Here is a 17284-nt window from a genome sequence, read left to right on the forward strand (position 1 = left end):
CGCGCAGTGCTCGATTATTATACTGTACGGTAGTGTGGGACATCGCAGTTAGTGGGGATGGAACCTAGCACGCACACAGGGAGAGTGGAGGCTGGCGATGTGGGGGGGTGGTCGCTGGCCGGGTGACAGCGGGAGAGCGGGATGGGGTCGACTAGCGACAGGATGCAGGTGTGCGGATGTGGTTGGGAGGGGTGGAGGATGAAGAGGTGAGGGGGAGAATGACAGAAAAATAGAAATGTTTAGCATATTTTAGCTGAATCGTAATAGTTCATAGAACAAAGTTATACAGTACTAATATTGTCATTTTACCTGCTGACTAAAAACTTGTAACCAACATGTCAAATGGCTACGTAGAGGGGCTGTCGTACCAGAAATAACACCGAGATTGAATTCCGCACTGAAGTTTTTTATTCAGTTTTGCTCAGCGTCTGGCCTAACTGCTCTCTCTCAAATTCACAAAAGCTGCCATCCCACTGTCAGTCCTACTATTTCTTCTCCCTACCCTCGAACATTCTAGCCCTTCTTCGCAGACATTTTACTTTGAACATTGCTACATTGTTGAACATCATTTCCTCCCTCGCACAAGGCATTCTACCTTTTACATTGCTGCCGTGCTGAACATTCTAGAATATAGATGCAAATCTACAACCCAAAGACATTATACTTTGTACACTACTAGAGTGCTACAAACTTAATGAGCTTTTCTCACAAACTTCATTATTGTCAGTCAATTTAGACGCTAGTCACTCTCATTGACACTGATGTTCCTGCCTTGTCAAATGCTATTTGCCAATAAACAGAAAATCATAGAAGCATAAATAAAAAACTAGTGAACTGACCATAATAACAAAGTGCAGCGTATCTCGGCTTTTCGAGTGTAGAAGACAGCGTGCGACAGGCAGGAGAGTGAGTGTGAAATTAAGTGACTATCGCTATCTCTAAGGTCCAACTGTCCAAGCTTTCTTTGGTCCAATGACTCCGATCGAAAGGGATGGGAAAATTAAGTGTCAGGTCAAACACACGGCGACTTTACCGCTGACTTGTCTATCTCATAAAAATATCAGTCTACGCCTCCAATTGCTCCAAACCCCGACCATTTAATTCCCAGTCCATTCCGTGGAGTCTTCCAGAAACTATCACACCCCCATCCCCTTTCCCTTTTGTCGTGTTGTCAGCAACAATGCATTACGGCCCACGATGGCCGGCATGGGTGGAAGTTGCTGTCATCTTAGTCACTGGCCTCTAAACTAAAACATAATTTGCCTCTACCTTGATTGTGGGGTTCAAGACATGGAGAAATTTAATGAAAACGTGGACAAACTAACACTTATGTCATAACTCATAACACATCTGTAAACTTTTCTTTTCTTCCATTCTTCATCGTGAAACAAATATACGTTACACGAAGCTCCTTTAAAAACACATTCAAATATATGTGATAATTCGAAAAGCAAATGTCGCAGCCACCGCAAAACTCAATATACAGCACTATATATGACAGCTTCCTTGAAGACAACTAGCGCACAATCAGAAAGATTCCGAGGTGGCTTTGGGGGACGGATGGTGGGTAGATAGTATCTCCTTTTTACCGGGAGCTTTGTCGGCAAAGAGCAAAAGAACCACCGTGATCAATTTATAAACCTAATATTTGCGGGACAGCAGTTTTTAAAATGTTTTGCAATAATGTGTTCTATTTTGCTGGCTGCGATAGTATTACAGGATAATAAAGTCTCATTGTATCAAGGATCTACTGTGTGGTTAATGTACTAATGTAGTTGTTTGTTTCGTGATGGAGATACGGTTAAGGAAAGTCTCAGTGTTGCTTAGTAACTACGAAAAAAAGCAGCCTTGATGTCTGTCGCTTACAGGCTGCAGCGCCAGGGGCGGGCCCCCACCATGTTGGTTCACAGAGTGGCCACACATCAGTAACATACCTGCCTGATCTCCACTGTTAAGTCCGATTTGCTTGCAGGGCCTGCCCCCTCCTCCATTCCCCCCCCCTCCCGTAGGGGCACCTGTAGCCAGCAATCTCATGGCACCAACGTTCTTCAGGGCGGTTCACACGCGATAAAATCTTTGGTGTCCAGCAGCCGTCGCCTCTTGGCTTGTCCAGCGAGAATATGATACCCCCTGACTACACTTCTCACGACAGGCCCCAGCACCCCGAAATTGTATTCTACAGACTTGAAACTCAACTTCTGCATGTGTAATGCTTGAGTGTTCTGTCCTTAGACCTTTCTTTAAAAGAAAAAGAAAAGGAGAAGAAGAAAAAAAATCCACTGACCAAGGCCGGGCCCCCTTGACAGCCGCGGGCCCGGGTACACCAGACCCCCCTGTCCCCCCCTCTCGTCAGGCCTGGACGATAGCACGCGGATTGCACAGAGAATAAAAACGAGACAATATGTATGAAAGTCATTACTACCCAGACCCGTGCGGTTCCTCACACCCCCGCTGAAAGGTCAAAGGTCAGCGCGTGCAGCTTACTGAGGGTTGATGAAAGCAACATTGTCATGACAGCGCCTTATCCACCCCATTACCGCGGGGGTAGCGGGTATCACGGCATCTTGTCTGTGGATGAAGAATTATCAACATCCGCCGGCTTTGGTCGGGTTTCCCCACTGAACTGTCCCATGGCTTCTGAGTTCCGACTATCTCGCGGCCTGGTATTTCGCTCTGAAGATGAAACGAAGGATGAGCATCGTGGGTGACCTCGGATCTGAGGGTCAGACGGGTTAAGGTTATGATGACGTCAGGCCGAGCGCTGCTGACAGGGGCTGTGGGTGTTGTTGACTGTACAGTTGTTGTTTTGTGGTTGTTTTAGATGTTAGGAAAATAGTTAGCATGTGTTTAAGAGTGTGGTAGTTGAGTGAGTTAAGGGAGGAGACTGTGAAAGTGTAAGAGAGAAAGGTGAGTGAATGAAGAAAAAAAGAGCAATAGAGATAGAAATAAACAAGTTTTTTTAATGATGTCGGTGGGTATGTATACGTGTGTGAGCGAGAGACAGAAAAAAAGTGGGAATATGTGCGTGTGAGAGAGAGAGAGAGAGAGAGAGAACGTGTGTACGTTATTTAGATGCTTGTGAGAGAGACGACACAAAGAAGTGGGTGGAAGGGAGAAACAAAATGAAAATGGAATCAAATACGACGAGTCAAATGAATTCACTATAAATAAACAAAAACTACTTTTTCCCTTGCAACACAATACGTTTCTAAAATTAAATTTTTAGAAAACAAACTTTCAAGACCTGATCCTTCAAATCGCTTATTCCATCATGATTTCAATCAACATCCACCAACGAGATTCGGAGCAATGAGGACTTTGCTGGACTGACTGAGGCTCTCATCAACATGTTTGTTTGCTGACCTCGTTTTAAATACCAAACCAGGTGAGTCCAGACGTCACACAGGTGGGCCACTCAGCCAGATGTCAGTGCAGAGAGCTGGAAATGTGCAGCTTGCGTTGGTTTGTTGGTAAACAAGATCGGCGAAGGGTAACAGTCTTTGAACTTGTTTTTACAACCGCAGAGGTGAGTGCGCAGTGGAGGGAGCTTGATGAGAGCCGGGAGGGCTCATGTCTGCACGTGCACTGCATGTCCACGTCATCACTGTCTTTGATGTTGTCTTCCTAACCCTTAACAAAAGCAAGAAAGAAGGAAAGAACACATGCGCTTGCACTACTTCAGGCAGTGAGCTAAAATTTTATTTTCTTTTTTCGTTTGGCTTTGTTTGTATGTTTGGTTTATTTATTTATTTCTTGTGTCCTCTTTCATTATTAACTCTTTTTTTTCCAGAGGAGCACATAAAATGTGAAGGACATGTCACCTTGCTTTCTAAACTTTGTCCTTTTTTAAACACGTGTGTTGTTGTTGTTGTTGTTGTTGTTGTTGTTTGTACGGATTTTTCCTCGCGGCGTTTCTCATTTGTATTCTGTAAATCAGTCCACTCCACTCATTCGTACATGTCAACCGGAACCAACCTCGGGTATATATGTCATCTTTTGACCGCAGCTGTTGTACGGCTGATGGATCTGTTGTCAGACGGAGTGCAACACCCTGCTAATCATGGCCGCCGACATCTCCATCAGTGCTTGCCCCACCGCCGTACACGTGTGCAGCCGCTGCCACGCTTCATGTAATTCGTCACATCAACAGATCGTTAAAGGTGCCTCGCATATATTTTATTTATTTATTTACTTGCCAGCCCTGTGCTGCAAAAGACTAAGCAGTTGGTTATCTCTGCCGGAAGTTGGCTCCTTGATACCTCAAACTTTTTGTAAATTTGAATCTTGTCCATAAACCTCTACTTATAGAAGATGCTAGATTATTTAAAATTAGTTGGTGTGGGGCAGACGGCAAATAGAGTTGCATCCTTTCTTTCGCTCCATTTCTTTGCCGTCTTCGTTTTCATCCACGTTTCCTTTCACAAGACCAGCCAGCCACTGACGGGATTGATGTCCCACGCTGACCCACGAAAAATTACCAACTGTCTTCGAAGTTTCCGGAGGGAATAAAGGAAAAACAAAAATAATGAGTTTATTTACGATTGGGAGTTGGGGAGAGAAGCTGGCGGTGCAGAACCTCCCCAAATTAACAGCCATTGGTATGCCAATACAATCTCATATACATCGAAATTTAATATTAGCCCTCAGCCACTACCACAGAAGGTAATGAGTCAATCACAAAGCGGTTTTAACGATCCCTGTGGTCGAGTGAGTGCAAGAAGGACTGCCGAGGTTACAGAAAGGTCACGCCTGCAAACAGATATTTGAAGACAATTTCAACTGTGCAAAAACTGGATCACTCGTTTCTTTTCCTTCTTGTATTTCACTTTTCGTTTTGTTCTTTGTTTTCCTTCCTTGTTTGAACTGGTCACGTTTCGAATAAAGCTTTAAAAATTGTTTCTATTGAAATTTATGCAGAATGTTTAGAAAACAATTATGGTGAGCTCGTGGTCAGCTGCCTGGGTGACTGTCACAGTAAAGTGGCAGACAGAAGCCAGCTAAACTACTAAATTATTGTGAAAAATGGTATTTTGATACTAAGAATCTAACATTAAAATAAATATCTAATTTAGAAGAAATTTTTAACTCCTTATAGTTTGATATCGAAGAGCGAAAAAAGATTTTATTAAAAATTATAAAAATTCCTGAGTTTCATTGTATGTTTGTCCATTAGTCTGATGGCGTGTTCGTTTAGTCAGTCGTGCCACTCGTGCCTATATTAAGCTGTCTGCACAAAAACACATTTTTTTTAGTGTTGCTGATGCACTTTTCGGGTCACGTGGGTAGAAAGTTTGTTATTACATTTCATCCATAAATGCAATGTTGGAATCCGATTCCGTGGTTGGCGCCATGGCGGTGTTTACTGTCGGTCCACAGACGGGTTCACGCTGAGCACTCGAACCCCTCGGCGAAGTCCTGATCAGAGTTGTATCAGGTGAACGATGGTGTATGATTCCTTATTCAGTGTTGCTGGGACTCATTTCATTTCCTAAACTCATAATCCGGTTCATGGAAGCCGCAGGATGTCAAAGGCGCAGGCCAGGAATGATATGTCACACTACTTCCCATTGGTGATTGCGGAGACCCTAGCTTCCGGTCGTGAGAACAGCTTCGTAATTCTTTCAAGCTATAAATTGTCTTTCTTGTCCTTCTTGTGCAAATATTTTCATTTTTTTCTGGGGATGTGTGTGTGTGTGTGGGTGGGTAGGTAGGGGGAGGAAGAGTTCATATTTTCAAGTACTGGCCGGTATTCGATTGCATCTCTTATTTTCGATTGACAAAGTTTTTGCTTTAATGACTGATAATCTCTTTTCCGCCCTTAGAAACCTGTCTCCAGCCAGCTGGTTAAGTGGTTGATCAGGAAAATAACTAAAAAAAGAGCGACGAATGAATTATCCTTCCACTATTACTACCAAGTTCAATCTATCTCTCTTGCTGCTTTTAACCATTTTTTATTTTTATAATTTTTAAGTCAATCGATCGCTCTTGCTCTCTTTCATCTTCTGATTCTTCCTCTCCGTCCGTCTCTCTCTCTCAACACACACACACACATGTGAGAGAATTTAATGTTATTCTCTAGGCGCTACCATCAGCACTTATCACATATCCAAGATCGTCCAAGGGTAAGGGGAGAGGTGGAGAAAAGCAGCGAGGAAAACATGTGAGAGTGAAGGAACAGCATTTTTTGGTATCGGCAGCAGTTCAAGGGAACTAAATTAAATGAATAAATGTCAGCAGTAGCCCATTAAGGTACTTACACTACTGTGGAAATTCTTCTTTTATATTGTGTTATGTCTGATACGACTCTTGAGACAGAAATGTGTTTATCTGTTCGTGTGTACGCGCGCGTTTCTGTGTCTGGCTTGGGAAGGATGGAAGGGATTTTATGTTTTCTACTCCACAAAACTAAACAGAGACAAAATAATCTGTTCATTAAATAAAATCCTCGCCATTTCAAATAGGAAGCTAAGGAAACGGTTCCCAATCTCCCAGGAAAACATCGCCGACATTGTTCGTGCTTAAAACTCTAGTGTAAAGAATAGCAATCTGCTTAGCTTCTTTTTTTACCCCAAGTCTGATTCTTAAAAGGCAACTTGATTGTAAGGGAAGGAAAGCGACTGGATATGGGTGGATATATTTTAAAATTAAAGCCCGTGTGTGTGTGTGTGCATGCTTGGAGTTAAACATGTTATGCATCTGTGTGTGTTTTGTGTGTTTGTGAGCTCGTCCTAATTGAGACGAATGGAAAAATGATTTAAGAAAACTGGTTTAAAACTTTAAATGCTTCGTGCTTCAGGTTTTAAGCTCATCGACCTGAATAAAAAAGCCAAATAATCATTTTATTTCGAAGACTTCCTCGGAATGGAGTTTCCTCTTAGGACCTAACGAGGCAATACGATTTGGTTTCAGTAAAGAAGATAAGTGAATTTTCATTTCTTTATTCAGTGGTAGTGCTCGGGGCAGGATGCTTATCTCGACCAAGGTGGAAAAAGAGCCTCTCAGGTCAAATGGAGGTTTGCTGTTTTTCTGTATCACTTACCAGACAAGTGATATACTTTTACTTGCTTTGAACCTCACTTCAGTCGTCTTCAAGAAGAGAAGAAGACAACGAAGAAGAACATGGCGCTCGGTTCTAACGAGAAGCTACTCACCCTGCACACACACACACAAAGAATAAATGGATGAATTCATTGGTCGATCCATCAATCCATCCATCAATCCAACTTTTGGGGTGCAATTCACTGAGTCTGATTTTTTTTTTTCATTTTTAAGTTAAATAGAGCAACAATACAAATGTACTTTACTAAACTTGCGGGCACGCACACATCCACCTGGGTTCCATCTCATATCCACAATCTGTGGAGAGCATCGACACATGTACACACACGCACCTATTCCATCTCCTCAATTTGCAGATTATAGAAAATGATAGAAATTGTTTTGAGAAAATTATGATTTTCTATATACCGCATGGCATCTCCTGTAAACAAATTATTTGCATATTATATGCAAATTTTTTGTAGATATTTGTGCGCGACTTTATGTATGTATGCATGAGAATATGAGTTAGTGTACTTATGTATACCTTGTATGTCAGTCGTTAATTTATCATTATTGATCTTCCTTATAACAGCCAACCAATGATTTGTTGACATAAACATCAGGTAACTTCACATCAGCCCAGTACACAATGCAAAACAATAGTTCACAAACACGTCCGTTTCTCTGTGCCTTAAACAAATTAATTAAACTTGTAATCATCTTACTTTTAAAATCGAGTTTCGCTGGATCGCTCAGCCACTAAAGATTAAAAAGAAACAACTGACCGACTCTGGGCTGTGCGAGGACAGACTCGAGGACAGACTGACGGACAGACCTCGCACTAATGGAAAAGCTGTCTCCTGCCAGGGTGCGATCCCACGCAAAAAAAGGAGAAAAAAAAATCCCAGCAGCTAAGCTTTCGGAGGGCAGCAGTCCGTTCCTTATCTCTTTATCTGACCTGTCAATGTCCTGTAATGAAAATCGATGCATCGGCGAGCTGATGATCACTTCCGCCGCAAGGCGCCGACTGTGGCGACCTCACGACTGTGCACAAGGGCAACAACTTCACTCGTGATACGTGAAACCTGTTCGCAATATGCGGACGAATGGAGTCCTAATGAAGTAAGCTGTTTCCTCGACATACAGGAGGAGAAATTGGCCGTAAAATGTGAGGAATCATCAAATGATCACAAATGTGGACACATTAGAGTTACATCGACATTTTATGAAAACAATTTACAGTAATACACGAATATAACTGCAGCAGGTTAAGAATCAAGTTTTGGAATTTAAAAAAAAAAAGTTTTCTCTGGTGCTGAAAAGCAAATTTATTAATTTTAGTAGAACAGTAATTTTGACTTTAAGTCATATTATATAATTAATATAGAACAAAAAAGCCACAACATATACAAATAAAAATATAAAAATATATAAAAATGAGGAACTTTAGCAATATGGTCAAAAGAATTATTTTATCAGAGTAGGAAAAAATATAGTCGAATTATGTGTGCGAAAAAACAAGAGAGAAATATGTCTGATTACAGTAGAGAGGATAATTTAGTCACGATATGCAAATGATTACATAGCATATTGTAAAAACTATTGAGAGAATAATACAACAGTTTGTAGTCTGTGGAAACAGATTCAATTAATGTCAGTACGGAGAGAGAGCTTGAGAATTGGAAGAGAGAGAGAGATAGAGAAAGGATGAATTAATTCAAAAATGTTGGGGGTTGGGGAGACGAGTAGATGAAGTCTGATGTGCTACCCGGAAATGTAGTGGTTAGAAAGAAATAGCAATGAAACAATGCCACAGATAAAAAGACTGATTCAATGCCAGAGATAATTTACAATTATAAATTAATTTGGAGAGAGGGGAGAAAAGGAAAGTAGAACGAAAAGCAAAGAAGAAAACCACTCGCTAAATGCAAGATTCGACGAGTCCTTCGTCCAAGCCTGATCACTTGTTGATAGAAGTATAGCATCTCGAACAGTACATTCCCTCCTTCTTCCCTCTTTCTCCACTTCCCCGCCCCTCACACAACTGTCTTCTCTGAATATGTTTATGTAATATTTCAAAACAATTCATTGAAGTCCCTTAGTTAACACAATTCCTTTACCATCCCCTTACACTGCCACTGAACACTCTTCACCACTTTAAAACAGTCAGTGGAATTTCAGTCATCTAATCGTTCAACAGATGGCGCTACGTTCTGAAGACTACAGGCTTCGCGAAGTTGTCAGGACAACAAAAAGTGTAACGGATACGAGAAACAAAGAAGGAAAAAACGTTTGTAAGAAGCAAGCTAAGACGCGTGCTCACCCTCGCTGACTAGGTGGAGGATCACGTGGTACGTGTGCTCGCTGGGAGGCCGAACCCGACAAAAGAAACGCGGAGAACTAAATGGTCTAATTAACGGCCTTGCAAAAGCCAGAGGCTGTTTGTGCTAAGCCAGGGGAAAACAACTCTAATGGTAGGATGTGTTTTAACATCCTTCTTTGAGGCTTACAAGCAAAGGGAGATAATTGACCAGCTCTCGTTTGATTTACAGGTGTACCTCACACTTTGATTTGTCGCCAAGGAATGCAACACCCTTCCCCACCCCTCTCCACCCCTTCTACCCACTAAACGAATTTCCACGCTTAAAATGTGGAGGCTGTGATTCCGAAAAAATAAATCAAGAAAAAAAAAATCCACCAAACAAGCAGATTTGCGGCAGGAAGCAATCAACCAATGAAATGAAAAGGATGTAAAAACACGGACAGGAGGAGAAATAGAGAAGACACAGTCGACATTATCAACCGCTGGAGGTGGTCAGAGCGTGCCCAGCGCTGGATTTATTTTTCCCTGAGATGAATCGGGGCTCGCACGCGCTGCGCCTGCAAACACGCAGGTGATGTAGTGTGTCTGAGTCAAGTAAACTCAAGGTTTACAGAGTTTACACATGTGTTCCATTGCTCAATAAAAAAAGGTTACATTCATGTTATCTATCAATGATAGGGGTTACATATTTGGGAACTGTCTCTCAGGAAAGAGGATTTCAGTTTGTTATCTGTCGCTGACGAAGCTCAATCACCAAGAGATAGGTCGTTGTAAAGAATTCAAATTTTGATTCCACTGTAGGTGTGGGTATGTATGTATCATCTCATCCCCTAGCATCACAGACCCTAAGCCATAACTACATCAAACCTTAGTTGTACATACTCCCAAGCTACATCGCAGGAAAATGACACTAAAAATATTCACAAGCCCATTTTTTTTTTTGGAGGGGGGTGGGGTATTATGTTTTTAAAAGGGAGAAAATATTTTTATTTCAAAAATACAGCTTACACGTTGAGTATATATATAACCACACTAGTCACTTAACAATAGCAGCTTGATTGCGTGTATGCTAGTGTAGCAGTGTTTACTTTGATAGTTTTGTTTGTTTTGTTTTGTTTTTTGGGTGGAGGGCTTGCGTACAATTTGATTGACTGACATCTTCTGAGATCTCCTAGTCATCTAAGGAGATACACTGGGATCCCCGGAGGCTCAGCGCGACAGGCGTGACGCTTGTGGCGAGCGGTGGCAGAATCACGTGACCCTGAAACCCTCGGAACTGGAAAGCGGCTGATTGACGAGATCACGCGGCGCCAGTAATGAAGCTGGCACAAACAATGACAGCCTGATGTAACACAGACTTATGCCACAACTTCATGCATCCCCCTGAAAGATATCAAGCTACTGGCAGCAACAGGTGCGCGCGCACACGCGTGAGAGTGAGAGAGTGAGAGAAAGGGTGAGAGAGAGAGAGTGAGTGAGTGAGTGAGTGAGTGAGTGAGTGAGTGAGTGAGTGAGTGAGTGAGAGAGACACATAGACAATGAGTGAGAGAGTGAGAGAGAGTGAGAGAGAGACACATAGACAATGTGTGAGAGAGTGAATGAGAGAGTGAGTGAGAGATTGAGTGAAAGGGTGAATGAGAGAGTGAGTGAGAGAGTGAGAATGAGAGAGAGAGAGGCTGTATTTATGAGTGCGCGCATGTGCTCAATGAAGCCTGGCGGAGTTTCTGTTTCCTTGGCAATGTTTTTTCTGTTGGCTGGGCACCGAGGCCGTTTGGCGACATATTCGTGGCATTGCGCAGTAATATACTTCTCTTGTTATGAAAGGAAAGATCGAAAACTATCTGGCAATGGCTTTCATCCAACTGTATAGTCCAAGGAGATGCTTTGCGAGGATTCTCTCTCCTCCCTTCCCCGCAAGCGTTCATGATGTGTGTGCGTGCGTGCGCGTCTGTTTAAAAAATTTTTTTTCTGGCATGAGTAGTTCCTTGGGAAACACGGATAAATAAAATGGTGTGACAGTAGAAACCTACCAAAGTATAGAAAGTAAAACCTGAGTCCTGGCAGGCCTGGTGAGCGTATAACAATTCCCAGTCGTACCTGACAATTTTATTCGTCTTACGATTTCTAAAGTTCATGATCTTGATTTAATACTTTTGTTGATTTTATTTGTGCCATTCTTTCTATAGTTCATTCAATCTTTATTACTTTTTTACGTCTTACTTTCTTTTATCAATCATCTCTCTTTCATTTTTTTAATTCTTTCTGTTAGATCATCTCTCACCCCCACCCCAATCCAACTCCTCCCTGTTTTTTGAAAGGAGATAAGGAGCCGTCACCATGTTTTGACCTTGTTTATTTGGGGTTGATGGGTTTTTTATTCTCTTGTTTGTACGGGTTTCTCTTAGGGCGGTTTTCATTTGTTGTTTGTGAATCAGTCCAAGGGACTACAAAGTTTAAAAATCGTAGGACGAATAAAATTATCAGGTACCATGGGAATAATTATACACATTATACAATTATATCACCAGGACTGTCAGGACCCAAGTTTTCCTTTCTATGTTTAGTTTCTACTTTCACACCATTTCATTTCCCCTTGTTGATCATATCATTTCCTAGTAGAAGGTGAGTCAAGAGCCTCTTGACCACAGCTGTTGCATCTCTGATGGATCTCTTGTCAGACGGCGCGCAACACAATGCGAGTCATGGACGCCGACATCTCCATCAACGTTTGCCCCACCGCCGTGCACGTGTGCACCTGTTGTCATGCTTTGTTTCGCAAAACTCAGTAAACAACAGATCGTTAAAAATGCTTGTATGTCATTTTTCAACATTTTTGTAGGCTGGGACCGTTAATACCAGGGGGATATATGCTTATGCGTCCTCACGCGTGCTCACCTGTCCGTGTATTGAGTTGCGTGAGTGTGTAATTGTGTTATTGTGGGGGGATGGCCCTTCGATTACAGGCTTGAGAGAGGCAGATCTCGGCATTTTATGTATATCTGCTTGATTTGTTTTACTACTAATTCTTGTAGTACTTAATACTTTAATTACTCAGTTTATTCTTTCCACGTAAAGGACGAGAGCTGGATGGAAAAATGAAAACATTTTCTTGCGTCACACGGGTATCGAACACACCAGTCTGCGTCCTCGGGTTGGGACGTCTTTGCTGTCACTAGTAAGCAACACCATGGGGGTTACAGAGTACAGTTCCCAGTAAGCAGACAGGTGAAGCAGGGGATAGACTTACTGGTACTTTTTATAACAAATGAAATGTTTTTTTAAATAGCATTTGACTAGTGACCAGCGAAATGTGTATCAAATGTGTATCCCCTGCATAGAAAGGTGTTTTTCTGTTTTGGTTTGGCCGACAGAACACCACAGAATGGAGTCAAAGCGGGGTCTACAAGAGTTTCTTTACAAGTTATTTGTAGAAAACAATGCCATGGATTTGCTGCCGTTGTTCTTGTTGACAGAAATGGTGTGGCAAACGGTGCAGTCTGGCAACCGTTGGTCTACGTGTGGTTTCATTCCGCGATTTTTGTGACTTGGATGGTGTGCCTGCCTTGGTGAGAAAGTGCAAGGATTTGGTAGATGGTGCATGCACTAGAAGCACCCCAAAAATACCAGTTCGTTAAGAAACCGGTGTTTAAAGGTATGTAAGAAACTATTGCCAGTTGATGAGTTTGTCTGATTCTTGACTGCTATGTGCCTCTATGTGACTATTTTCATTCTTCACTTCATTCTTCACCCCTGCATTCATCGTTCACTACCAGTCACTATATTTATGCTTTAATATGAGTCAGTATGTTTGTGTTACAAGTAGAAGAATAACTCATTATCTGTCTTATATTGCCCTTGTTTGTGTTGCATTCATTTAAATACCCTACTTTGGATTTCTTTATCTTAATTACAGGCAAACTTTGAGAGATGATGAATTTTTGAACAAGGTAGAGATGGACACCCAAAACTAACCAAGCCAGTTTTACTTAAGGTTTGAGCTGATGTGATAGGAAGGAAGAGCACAGAGGTGGAAGTCAGATTTACACACTGACAGGCATGAACATACTACTGAAAGGTCGTGTAAGCAAACGAGAAAATACTCCATAAATAAACCACAAGCATGCCATGAAGAAATAAATGGGAGGTAGCTGTCCCCACACTCGCTCACACGAACCTCTCTTAATTTACACCCGACGTCAGAAGGGTAGATGGCCTGAACACAGTGTGAACACTGGCACAGACTGTAACGGGTGGGCTATCGGAGGCCGCCATGTTTCGTGTTCAAGTTGACCCTGATTTGTGACAAGAAAGTCTTCTCTGTCATTCCAGGCATCTTCATTTCATTCTGCTCTTCCTGGCTAAACTCGGTTACAACCTCTATGACACGTGGCACGCTATCTCCAGATTGACAATCCCAGGGTTAGACAGCCGATCTCAAGAGACTGAGAGAGAGAGGAAAGGACTTAATTGATTGGAGGACATCATTTGACAACAAAACATGGAGACCTTGTACCGCCCCAGAGCTGCTTTTTTTCTTTTAAAGATGGGGACATAAGTAAGCAATTGTCTTGAAATCCGAAACTTTAAACAGAAACAATTCTAGTAATAGTGTTGTGGGTTATTTCTAGACTTAGTAACCAAGTGCTAAAGGAAGATATCTCCACGAGTGGAGTCGTCTCAAACACCATGATGTCGCATTTATTTCAGCTACATCTACAGGTCATCAAAATCAAACTATACTAGCCACCAAAAGATCTTGGGCCAAAACTTAACTCGGAGAACAACAAAATCATGGTATTTAGGAAAAGAGAGCATCAGACAGAAAGCGAGAACTGTTACATCGGCGGAAATGAAATCGAGGTTGTAAACAGTTACGGGTATTTAGGTTCAGATAAGTACAAAGAGTGACAGAAAACATTGTTCAAAAATGGAAAGACAAAATACAATCGAGTGATAAGTAATCAGCTTACAGTTAGTTTAAAAGTTGAGCTGACTGATAAACTGTGTATCATCAACATAATTCACATGTGACATGGCGGGGGGTGACATAACATCAGAGGCGAGGTATATAACACAAAAAGTGTTGGACCCAAGAGGACCCTTGTCGGACACCACAGCTCAGGACTGAAGCATCCAAGTAAACATGAACAATAGTCGACCTGAACTCAAGAGGAAAGTACCTAGATGTGAGAGAAGCAATAATAAAACAGGTTGAATGTAGTAACAGGACATCTAGACAACAAGAAAGAAGATGGAATAGGATCAAGCTCCCATGTTTAGGAACTGTTACTCAAATTTCCTTAACAAACTGTTGGCTAACTGGTTCAGAACTACATAACTTAGGACCATTGTATAATGGACTCAGATGAAGATAAAGATGGAACAGCAGCAGAGTCGCCATTTGGCGTATGAATAACAATCCTCGTGGTCGTGAACTCAGCAAATTTCTGTGGGAGTTCTGAGGCACAAAACACTGACGGATTACAACTAGGCATTATCAAATAAATATCAATAACATACAGTCGGATATAGAAAACAAACTGACATATTTTCCCAGACAGACCGAAATATTGCCTGTAACATCGTCAAAGCTATGTCTATAGAAGGCAGGGTATCTTGTACCCGTGTTGTTTAATACATTTGCTCTGTGTATATCTTCTTAGTCAACAACCAGAGTATAATACACTTGTTCTCTCTCTCTCTCTCTTTCTCTCTCTGTTTTCTACCTCTTATAACTCTGTAGGTCTTGATTTCGATCCCCTATGATAAAACTGTTTTTCAACTTACTTTCAAACGGTCGTCGATCCATCAAAGAAACAGTTCCGTTCAGTTCTGTCTCTCTATCGGCATTAATGTTGTTCAGACTCGACCTGGAACCTTTCCCACTGACCGCACACTTCCGTGGAGGGTCCGTAAACTGCTCAAACAGCAGGCATACAGACTCCGGCACGACAGACCCCACTCCATTTTGCAGACGAAAAATGCATGCATGCCAGACAGAACAAATTCCCGCAGGGGAAGGAAAACGCACGAACACCAGTCGGGTGTGTCAAAAGCGAATCAAGACTACATCTTCAGAAAATACGACATGTCTACACGGGACAGTTTCATGGACAGGTTGGCAGTAGCCATACAATCTGCATCCTCATCTATTTTCAGGAAAGATTTCCAACATAAGAAAATATCCGGAGTAGCTGCAAAGGGTTGTATATGTAGTAAATAAACCGTTTTTCAAAAATCTCGTCTGCTTCATCTAAGAATTTAAAACGCAGTTTCAATATTAATACAGCTCTCCAGATTTACCTGGCCAGGTGAAAAACTTCCTCCCATCCCTCCATCGCTTGATCTCTGCATCGACCGGCGATGGTCGTTGCTGGGAGCCCAGGAGGGGAGAGAACTTGAAGATATGCGCAGCAACACAGCAGCTCGCCTTTCTGTTTGCCCCCTGTTTCCGGTGACGTCGTAAGTGTGTGTCTTCCTCCCTCAAGTGGCTCGTTTGCCGCCGGGGATCTCACCCGTGAGGATGCTCTTGGCGGAATATTCAGAGCTTATTGATCCTGACGACACACTGGGTGGCGACACCTAGCGACGACAGTATTTAGAATGTGAGTTAAGGCAAGTTCTGGTCCACTAGACCCACGGGGTGACAGGGAGAAGTGGACACGCGAGAAACACTTTGTTTCACAAAGCAGAAAAAATAACAACACGGGGATAATCTAATGAGGGGCTCTGCCCTTTCCGATTAACGACGGAGCTCGAGTTTGCTTTTTTTTTTTTCATTTGTTTCGGATGTCTATGGAATGTCAAGAACATCTGGGGAAAAGTAAGCAGAAGGAGTTTGTCGATGACTGTCTTTGTCCCAAAACCTGTCTCAGCCGTTGTGCACCTGTCAGAATCTCAGTATAGGGATGAGTGCTACCTGCAGTGACCCGAGTCTTTGACTTCAGAAGATGACATTGATGGGATTGTATTTGCTGCTTTCTTCAGAATTTCAGTCTCTCTTCCCAAACCATCTTTGTGCGTGTTGATGTGTCCATTTGTGTATACGTGTTTGAGTGTATGCACATGCGTCTGATGATGTGTAAGAGTGAGCTTGAGTGTGTACATGTAAATATACATATGTGTACATGCACGTGTGCGTGCCCTCAGAAATTTTTCTCGTCTGAAGCTCTTTTCTATGTTTCGCACGCACGCGCGCACTCACACAGGGAGAGGGACGAGAAGCATAACAGAATACAACTCAGGCGTCTATGAGATATGATCACCTTAGCACGTGGAAGGGAAGCTTTGTGTACAACTAGTGTTGTCCATTTAGTCTGGTGTCACTTTTCTCACAGTTCGCAGCTTCAGATTTCCAGTTTTGATATTTGAATCTGCAATGCCTAGGATGCATGTGCACGCACGTGTGTGTGTGTGTGTGCTGGGAGTTGTACTCACATTTCTGTAGAGGCGAGATAAAATCGACCATAGGCACGATCCGAGCCATCATCCCGCAATCCCATGGTCACATGACCATCTCTATTCAACCTCTCTCCCACTCCCCTACCGCTACCCTCCCCCCAATGACAGCATGCCAATGAGCTGGACGTGGTGGCCGAGTTTACGGATACTCTCCGGCAAGTAATAATGACACAGAAGAACACCAGCTGTTCGATGCCGGAACTACTTAGGAGAGGGGAGTGAACCTTAGTAGATGAAGTATGAATTTGGCAGATAATAGATTACAGAAGAGATGCACGTGTAGGTAGTCAGAAGTAGTCTACCAGATGGTCAGGTCGAAGAACATGTTTTCTGTAAGTATACGATGTCAGGAGGAAGTGACGTACGAGGGGGCACACCTACCTGCCAGGACTGTCGACTTAGAGACGACTACCTGACAAGGTCAATCGAGATCATGAATCGAAAAGATGAAAGAAGAAA

At 42.4% G+C, this 17284-nt stretch overlaps 1 long non-coding RNA gene across 1 annotated transcript; it reads right to left on the reverse strand.

Moving 5' to 3' along the window:
* Positions 1-6507: 6507 nt before the first annotated feature.
* LOC112568909 lies at positions 6508-16893 on the reverse strand. Its single transcript, XR_003100253.1, has 3 exons — positions 16802-16893; positions 15668-15946; positions 6508-7152 (listed from the first exon to the last, which is right to left on the reverse strand). It is a non-coding gene; the product is annotated as an uncharacterized LOC112568909 (long non-coding RNA).
* Between the last annotated feature and the right edge of the window lie 391 nt (positions 16894-17284).

This window comes from Pomacea canaliculata, linkage group LG1 (assembly GCF_003073045.1).
Source record: "Pomacea canaliculata isolate SZHN2017 linkage group LG1, ASM307304v1, whole genome shotgun sequence".
In the NCBI taxonomy this organism is placed as follows: domain Eukaryota; kingdom Metazoa; phylum Mollusca; class Gastropoda; order Architaenioglossa; family Ampullariidae; genus Pomacea; species Pomacea canaliculata.